Source organism: Eriocheir sinensis, chromosome 1 (assembly GCF_024679095.1).
Source record: "Eriocheir sinensis breed Jianghai 21 chromosome 1, ASM2467909v1, whole genome shotgun sequence".
Classification (NCBI taxonomy): Eukaryota; Metazoa; Arthropoda; class Malacostraca; order Decapoda; family Varunidae; genus Eriocheir; species Eriocheir sinensis.
This window is the reverse complement of record NC_066509.1, coordinates 28,651,751-28,661,750: the sequence shown is the minus strand read 5'-3', so window position 1 is coordinate 28,661,750 and position 10,000 is coordinate 28,651,751.

Genomic DNA, 10,000 nt, shown 5'->3' with positions numbered 1-10,000 from the left:
TTCAGACATCAATCTCTTTTCAACCATGAACGAGAGAAAGGGTGAGAAAGAAAAGGAGGGAACCATGGAAACATGGACTAGCAGGTAGCAGAAAGCCGGTTGGCTCTTTACTTGGCTGCCTGCTTTCAGTGATTTAATTAATCCGTTTGCCATAGCAGTGGCTTGCAGGGAAGGATTAAAGCACTGAGGGGAGAGAAAGAGGAGAGAGAGGAAGGGGGAGAGGAGCGAGAGTAAGGGGGAGAGGAGAGGAACGAGGGAAGATGGAAAGGAGAGGGGAGGAGAGGACAGGGAGTGAAGGAACAGGAGAAGAGGGGGATGAAACGAAGGAAAATGGAAGAAATGCAAAGGTGTGCGGGAGATGGGATAGGAGATGAAAGAGGGAGAGGGGAAGGGGAGGGAAATGAAGAAGAGAGGAGGAGGGCGGGAGAGACGACAGAGAAAGGAATGAGGGAATAGGAGGAGAGAGGAGTGAACGAGAAAATAAGGAGGGAAAGGAGGAGTGAGGGAGATCGGGAAGGAGGGGAAAGAGGGAGGAGGGGAAGTGAAGGAAGAGGATGAGACTGGAAAGGTGGAGGGAAGGAAACCAGGATGAAAGAATGAGAGGAAAGGAAGAGAAGTAGTGATGGAGAGCAGAACATGGGAACGAAAGGGGGGGATGAGGAAGAGGAACGAAGAGAGGAAGAGGTCATTGTAGGGTGGAAAAGATTACATGAAAATACACAGATAGACTAACAAACATGACCAATAAAAAGGTGAAAAGAGGGAGGTAAGAATGAGAGAGAGAGAGAGAGAGAGAGAGAGAGAGAGAGAGAGAGAGAGAGAGTATATCATTCCTTTCAAGATTACGTTTTCATCACCACATAACACATGTGCGATAATAGGCAGTTCAGTAGCGATGACAACAAAAATCAAATTACGAGGTTGCTTTCTGACGCCTACCCTTCCATAAATTCCCTAAACTCAGCAAGGACGTCGCTCTCCTCCAACACGTAGTTCACGGTAAAAATAACGCGTGTGCAGTGAGTACAAAGGGTTGAGTCTTGTGAAGTAAAAATGGAAGGTTACGTTTGGAGTGTATTTGGTTTTGAGTGGGTGAAGAAAGGTTGTGTCTACTTCGTGAAATCGGCAACAACATCAAACACATTCCAGTGATGGATGTGGGCTGCCAACATATAAATTAGTGTTAGGAATTAGTGTTAGGATGCCTGACTACATATTAGCACGAGGCCGTCATTGAACGAATATGAAAAGAAATTCAGGAGAAGTACCATTTCTTCCTCGTTTCTTTATCTCATCTTCCTCCTCCTCCTCCTCCTCTTTCATATTGTTTTAACTCATCTCTCTTCTCATTCTTAAACTACACTACTATCCCTTCACTTCCTCCTCGTCTTCTTCCTCGTCCTAGTTTTTCCATTACCTCCTCCTCTTCCTGTTCCTCCTTCACAATGCTTTATCTCCCTGGGAAGAAGAAATGCTGCCTCGCCTGGTCTTGTTTCAGTACTCGTTCAGTGACAGCTCGTGCTACAGGAAGTCAGGCATACGAGCACCACCAGTTTATGTTAGCAGGCCATACCTGTCACTATAATATATCTGATAGTATTAGTGATTTCACGAGGCAGACATAACCTTTTTTTTCACTCACTCGACAAAATATACTGCAAACGTAACCTTTCGTTTTTCCACAAGACGCAACCCTTCATAGTCACTGCACAAGCGTTATTTTTACCCGTGAATAACTTGTTGGAGGACAGCGACGTCATGACTGAGTTTAGGGAATTAAGGGAAGGGTTGCCATGAGAAACCAACCTCGTCCTGTGATTCTCTTTTTTCATTATCGTTACTGTGTTGTTATAGTTTAATATCGCAATGCATTATGAGGTGATGAAAATGTTGATCTTGAAAGGAATGACTCTCTCTCTCTCTCTCTCTCTCTCTCTCTCTCTCTCTCTCTCTCTCTCTCTCTCTCTCTCTCTCTCTCTCTCTCTCTCTCTCTCTCTCTCTCTCTCTCTCTCTCTCTCTCTCTCTCTCTCTCTCTCTCTCACTACATAACCATCATTTCACTACCTCCTCCTCCTCCTCCTCCTCTTGACCATTTTCTTCCGTCTCCTCGTTTCTTCACCATCGCCGCCCCCATACTGCCTTTTCTTAATCAAGGGTACAGCAAGAAGAGGAAGTGGGTTAGTGGGGGAGGTACAGGCGGGGAAGAAGGAGAGACAGCAGGGGTGTAGAGTTGCATGGTGCAGTATAATGCCTTACTCTTCATCCTTAAGCTACACAACCGTCACGTCACTCCCTCTTGTCCAGTAGCAGGTGCAGCTGTAGCCGGCCTGTTGCCTACACCCCGCGAGCCCTGCCCTGACACACTCCCCTTGGCCATGTTCACCTCTGCAGGGCTCGTCCACAGCCATACAGGCACAGTGCCGGTCTCTCTCCTCCCTTACTGACCCATTTTGGCCCTTCTCTGCGGCTCCGAGGATTGGCGCTGAACAGGAGGAGGAGGTTGTGATGGTTGTGTAGTGTGAGAATGGCGAGCAGTAAGTTATTATGAAGGAGGAACAGGAGGAAGAGGAGGTAATGAAGAAACTTGAAGGAAGAAAAGGAGGAGAAAGAAGTAGTGAAGTGATAGTTGTGTAGTTTGAAGAGCAGCAAGTATGAAGGAGGAAAGAGAGGAGCTAAATGAGGAACCAGAAGGAGGAAGAGGGGAGTGATAGCTAAATAGTTGGAAAAGGAGGAGGAGCAGCAGCAGAAAGATGATTACTTAGGAAGAACAGACACCAGAAGACCTGGCGGCCTATGGCGAGGGTGTCTACGTGTGGTAGGACAGGATAAATGAAGGCTGAAGGAGGTAACTAAGAAACAAGGAAGAGGAAGAGGTGAAGTGATAGTTACATAGTTTGAGAGGGAAAAAGGTTTATTAGGATATTATGCAGAGGGAGTGGGAGGAGGAAGTAGTGATAGTTATGTAGTTGAAGAAAAAGAAGAAAAGGAGGAGAGTTGTGGTAATAACCAATCCTAGAGGAAGGGGGAGGGGAGGGGGAGCCAAAAAGGGAGGAGAAGAGAACAGTTGTCAGTCACGGAGGGAACCCGGGGTGTGAATGCTGTGGGGACGGTGTGGAGGCAGCGGAGACACTTGTCGTTCAGGTGACGGTGAGTGTCGTGCACTGTGGTTAAGTTAAGGCTGTGAATCTGTGTTGAGGCTCGGGAGCGATGTTTTCAGGGTCAGGATATGTTTCAATGTTAGTATCTGTGTGCATTGTTTACTTATATCTTAACCAGCGTAACTCGTTCCAGCCGTTCCTGTGGTCCACATCCACCCAACAGGTTCCTCTTTTGTACCTGCATTAGGATAGTACATTTCCGTCTAATGCTCTTTTGGATCCGGATCTGGATAAATAATGCGCAGGGCTCCTTCCAGGGGCATAACACACATATTTGTGTTGGCTGTGTCGGGGGAGCCGAGTGTGCAGGGGAGGGAAGTGGATCAAGTGTAACTGTTAGTGTTGGTGTGTTGTGGTGACTAGTGAGTCTAAAATCTGTTGAAGGAGGCTTTTCCAGTCACGTATGGTGCGTGGAAAGTATGAGTGCTTGTATGCGTCAGTGTTAGTGTGATATGTTTGGTATTTATGGATGTGTTTGTTACGAGTACGTTCACTGTTTGCCTTGTGTAGGTATGTGTGTGGATCAATGTCAATGTGAGTGTTGGTGATCCTGTACATAAGTGCAAGTCTGTGTGCTTGTCTTCGCATGTGAAGAGGTTCCATGTTTATCTGTTGTTTGATCCGTGTTGTGAATCCAGGCGTTCGAATGTAGTTGTTTGTAATGAACCTTGCCGCCTTGGTGTTGATTCGTTCTACCCTATCAATGTTTGGGTGTGTGTAAGGATCCCACACCGAGGAGCAGTATTCCAGCTGCCATGTCGTTAATTACCTGCGTATTCTCACCAGTTCAAATGATTCCACCTATTTTCAAGAGGTTTGTTTTCACATCCACCCATTAGCTTCCTCTTGTCTTTCCGCCTATTGCTCATCCACCTTAGTAGTAGTTTGTCAGCTCGCCATGGATGGCATTCCTTCCCTGCTCCCCACCTGGTCCACATCTTGCGTTACACCTCCACATCCACCCACTAGCACCCTCTAATGTCACTCCACTTGTGCAATGTCATTCCTTTCCTGCTTTGCATAATCCAACAAACCCTCACCTTAAAATTCCACCTCCACACTTCATGTCCACCCATTCCACCTAAAATTTATCTCCACCTAAAATTTATTAAAGCCTATATTAGACCCTCAGTCCACCAATCCACTCGCGATCGTTCCTTAAACTCTTCCACCTGTTTTCTGCCATCCTTTGTCTCCTAGTGCACTAAAATCTTCCAGGTCCAGCGCCTCGCAGCAGAAGCACTGGTCCCCTGGAAGCTGCGTGGCCGGGCAGGACCAGCAGTAGTAGGCTGCCAATGCTGTGAGGATTAAGAGAACCACCACCACCTTGCTGCTGGCATCTCGCCCACAATGGAAAGGAAAAGATTGAGTCAGGGGTGTGACAAGATTTGAGACTGAGAGCAAGTTCACCAGACGCTGCCTTGCACACACTGGTGAAGGAAATCATGAGTGCCAAGAGTGTGGGGAAAAAGTCCCTGGGAAGGCCGACCTCAATAAATACACTCACACCCTTCGGTGGAGGACCTCATGAATGCCATCACTGTGGCAAAATTTTCCGTTACAAGAGTCGACTCATCAGACACACCTTTTCACACACTGGTGAAAGACCTCATGAATGTCATCAGTGTGGCAAAAGGTTCAGTACGAAGAGTAACCTCAACGGACACACCCGTTCACACACTGGTGAAAGACCTCACGAATGCCATGAGTGTGGCAAAAGGTTCAGTAGGAAGAATCACCTCAACAAACACACCCTTTCACACACTGGTGAAAGACCTCATGAATGCCATGAGTGTGGCAAAAGGTTCAGTTTAAAGGGTAACTTTAACAAACACTCCCTTTCACACACTGGTGAAAGACCTCTTGAATACCATGAGTGTAGCAAAAGGTTCCCTGCGAAGAGTAGCTTATACAGACACACTCGTATACATACTGATGAAAAGAATAAAGAACAAAAGGAGAACTCAAGAGCCCAAAATCAACAGTTCGGCACAAACCTGAGAACCTTGTACCGAACACTTATAAGGAAACCAATTGTAGTGGAGAGACCACCCGAGAAGCAAGACCTGGAGCAATATTGGAGACCTTTGTTTGAAAATGTGGCAACACACAACCAAACAGCAAAGTGGATAGGAGACATTCAGGAAATAAATGGGGACAAGCCTGCAATACAAGAGCTAATAATAACAACAGAGAAAATAGCCAGAAAATTGTTACACTTTGCCAACCACAAAAAGCCTGGCATTGACAAGGTCTCCAACTTCTGGCTGAAGCAACTAACTGCCCTCCACCAGCATTACAAGAACTGCTTCAACAGATTATTGAAGGAAAAAGAGGCCCCACCATCATGGCTATTGGAGGGAGACACCATCCTAATCCCAAAGAACAATGAAACTCCGCTCCCAAATAAATACCGACCAATATGCTGCCTCAGTACCACCTACAAGCTCTTCACAGGCTTAATCGCCGAGAACATCTATGAACATCTATCCTCCGGCAACTACTTAGAGAAAGAGCAAACTGGGTGCAAAAAAAGCTGCCTTGGTACCAAAGATCAGCTTCTTCTTAACAAAACACTTTTGGAAGACTGCAAGAAACGCCAAAGAAACCTGAGTGTGGCCTGGATCGACTACCAAAAAGCATTCGACAGCGTGCCACACTCATGGATACTACAGTGTCTTGAGCTATATAAAGTCCACCCTACCATCACTCAAGCACTGGCAACACAAATGCAAATGTGGCAAACAAACATCACACTCAGCCACACCAAGGGGAAAACCATCATCCCCAAGGTCAGAATAAGAAGAGGAATCTTCCAAGGAGACAGCCTATCCCCCCTTCTCTTCTGTATGGCAATAGACCCTCTCAGTAAGCTCCTAAATAAGTGCCAAAGTGGGTACAACCTAAGTCAAACTCGCAAAAAAGACCCAAACAAAACAGTGAACCATCTACTGTTCATGGATGACCTTAAGCTCTATGCAAGCTCTGACGCAGAACTCCACCAACTGCTCCAGGCCGTACACACCTTCTCCAATGACATCGGGATGAAGTTCGGCCTTGATAAATGTGCTAAATGCACAATGCGAAGTGGAAAAAAGACCCACACCGAGAATATCCAGCTAGACGAGGCCAGTGAAATCAGAGACCTAATGGAGCATGAGCCATACAAATACCTTGGCATTGAGGAAAATGACAGCATACAGCATACCACCATGAGGAAGAAGGCAGGCAGTGAATACCTCAGCCGCCTGAAGAAGATCTGCAAGACGCAACTCACCAACAAAAACAAAATAACTGCCGTAAACCAACTTGCCATGCCAGTGCTAAGTTACAGCTTTGGCATTATTGACTGGCCTCAAACCGAAATAAATAAATTAGATGTAAAAACAAGGAAGACTTTAACACTCCACAAGGTCATCTACAGAAATCAGTGCCTTCCAAGACTGTATATGCCAAGAAGAGAGGGAGGCCTAGGACTGTCTGAAGTTAACCACCAACACAGAGCCACTATGGTGAGCATCGGCCAATACCTCAGAAGCTCCCTAAGTCCAAACATTGCCAGGGTCCGGGAACACCACACCAACAAAGGCAGCAAAAACACCTCAATTACTAAGCTGGCCCAGCATTTTGGACAGGATTGTATAGTAGATGAGCAGGAAACAGAAAACACACCAGCCACCAAAATGGCCAGAAAGAGCCGTTCAGAATTCACCAGGAAGTTCCAGAACACCAACTTAACTGAGTGGGCAGAACACCAACGTGCCAAGTTTTTCCTGCAAGAGCTCTCCAAAGATTACATTGACAAGGAGAGCTCTCTGAACTGGCTCATCAAAGGATCCCTCCACTACGATCAGGAGAGGCTGATAATGGCAGCACAAGACCAGGCCATAATGACCAACGCTTTACAAAAAATGGCTGGTCTCAGTAACAACAATAAATGCAGGTTCTGCCACACTGAAATTGAAAGTGTGAGCCACCTGATCTGCAGCTGCCAGACTCTGCTAGCCGATGGCTACTACACAGTCAGGCATGATGAAGTGTGCAAATACCTACACTGGACCATCTGCAACAACCTGAACATCAAGTGCTCTAGCAAAGTGTGGGAACATCAGCCAGAGAAAATCACCGGAAATGAGACGCACACCATCTACTATGACCAGGTAATTCCAACAGCTACCTACCTAGATAATGCTGCAGTGAAACCGGACCTGTTTGTGTGGAACAGGAAAGAAAAAGTGGCTATGATAGTTGAGGTCAGTATCCCACATGACAGCGGGCTAAACAGAGCTGAAAGGGAGAAGGTCACCAAATATCAAGGCCTGATGCATGATATGAAAAGAAACTGGAAATTGAAGAACATCTCGATTGTGCCAGTCATTGCCGGAGCAACAGGCCTACTGAAAAAGAACTTCAAAGACCATCTAGCTAAAATCCCAGGAAACCCGAGGGCAACAGAAATCCAAACAATTGCCCTTAAGGGAACCACTACCATCCTAAAAAGAACCCTCGGTTGCAGCCTCTAAAAAGTGGGTGATTGTTAGGCACTTGGCAGAGTGCCCCATCACCCATAATCAAGACTGAAAATGTAAACTAAAACAAAAAAATGAAAACAATCCTGAATGCCATGACTGGCGAAAGGTTCAATCAGGAGGAGGCCAGCACAACACAGTCCCCACGTCCAGCCCAGCCGCGTCTCCACCCAGTCTCTACCACCTCTTAGAGCCCCTGCAGCCCACTTCTACCAGTCTCCTCCAGTACAGTCCACTTCTACCAGTCTCCTCCAGTCCAGCCCACTTCTACCAGTCTCCTCCAGCCCAGCCCACTTCTACCAGTCTCCTCCAGCCAAGCCCACTTATACCAGTCTCCTCCAGCCCACCCCACTTCTACCAGTTTCCTCCAGCCCAGCCCACTTCTACCAGTTTCCTCCAGCCCAACCCACTTCTACCAGTCTCCTCCATCCCAGCCCACTTCTATCAGTCTCCTCCGGCCCAGCCCACTTCTACCAGTCTCCTCCAGCCCAGCCCACTTCTACCAGTCTCCTCCAGCCCAGCCCACTTCTACCAGTCTCCTCCAGCCCAGCCCACTTCTACCAGTCTCCTCCAGCCCAGCCCACTTCTACCAGTCTCCTCCAGCCCAGCCCACTTTTACCAGTCTCCTCCAGCCCAACCCACTTTTACCAGTCTCCTCCAGCCCAACCCACTTCTACCAGTTTCCTCCAGCCCAGCCCACTTCTACCAGTCTCCTCCAGCCCAGCCCACTTCTACCAGTCTCCTCCAGCCCAGCCCATTTCTACCAGTCTCCTCCAGCCCCGTGACGCCCCCCCGTAAGACTCGAGGGTTGCCCTGCTCCTGGGTTCCTGAGCTGCCTTGTCAAAGTCCAAAGACTCCCCAAGTTTGTGAGTTTTTAGATTTTATGTGTTTGTGTGAATTTGTTCTGCCTTTTCTCCGGCCTATTAAACTTTCATATTTTTTAATGTTTTAGTGTAAAGTAAGTTTGAGTATTAAGGGGACTCCAAGCTCGGAGAACATGAAAAAATTTAAAATATTCACAATTTAATGCATCCAGTTTGGGTAAGTACAGTGTCCTAGAAACACTGCAAAAGTAATATGTTGGTGCACGGCGACAATATATCGGGGTGGTAGGCGTTTAAAGGGACTGGTATACAAGCGATTTAACCCTCAGGAGTTCGAATGGGTATTTTTCAAATCATTATTTTTATTGTATTATAATATTCCCAAAACATTCAGAATGCAATATATCTCCTCCAAACTTGGTGTGTTCATTGATTATGAGTGTAGAAACACATATAAATAACAATTTTCTTAAAAAAAAGTGTATATAACATATTACATAGAAAATAAGACCACACAGACCCCATGGTCCAGACTAGGTGGTCTGTCCTTAAATCTAAGTGAATCTACACTAATCAGATGGCTCCAAAAGGTTGTTTTTCTACTCTAGTTAATATTAAGTTCAAGGAAGTGACCGTCAAGCTTGTTTTTAAAGGAGTCAATCGTGTTATACTGGACCACTGAAGGTGGGAGCTTATTCCATCCTCGCACTACAACGTTGTTCAAGAAAAAAATTGGTGCAGTCTGAATTTACTTGTCTACATTTGAGTTTTGTGCCATTGTTCCTCGTTCGCAAAGTGTCATCGATCATAAACAATTTTGCTCTGTCTACATTCGTGAAACCATTAAGTATTTTAAAACATTCGATCAGTTTTCCTCGGAGGCGACGTTTCTCAAGAGAGAACATGTTAAGGGTGGAAAGTCTTTCTTCGTAGGATTTGTTGCGCAAGGAAGGGATCATTTTTTGTTGCCCGACACTGAACACCTTCTAATTTAGCAATGTCCTTTGCATGGTGGGGAGATCAAAACTGTACCCCATATTCCAAATGGGGTCTGACTAAACTATTGTAGATCGGAAGTATTACATCTTTATTCTTGAATAAAAAGTTTCTTTCAATGAAGCCCAACATTCTGTTCGCTTTATTTACTGCATCGATGCATTGATGTGAGAATTTTAGGTTTGACACGATTTTGACCCCCAGGTCCTTAACGCATTGAACGCTTGTGAGTTTGACGCCGCGCATTTCGTAATCGAACTTCTTATTTCTTGTTCCAACTTGAAGGACCTGGCACTTGTCTACGTTAAAGGGCATCTCCCATCTATCATTGGGAGGAAAAAACGAAATTGGCGTGGTCATGGCAATGCTGCGTCTTTTTTTTTTCACATCCCCGCCTATGGAACCGGTAGGCTATCTTCATGGGCCAGATAATCGGCCCAAGCCCGTCGTGGCGTAGGCAATTTTTTTTATAGTGGCGCCAGTTATGCTTAGC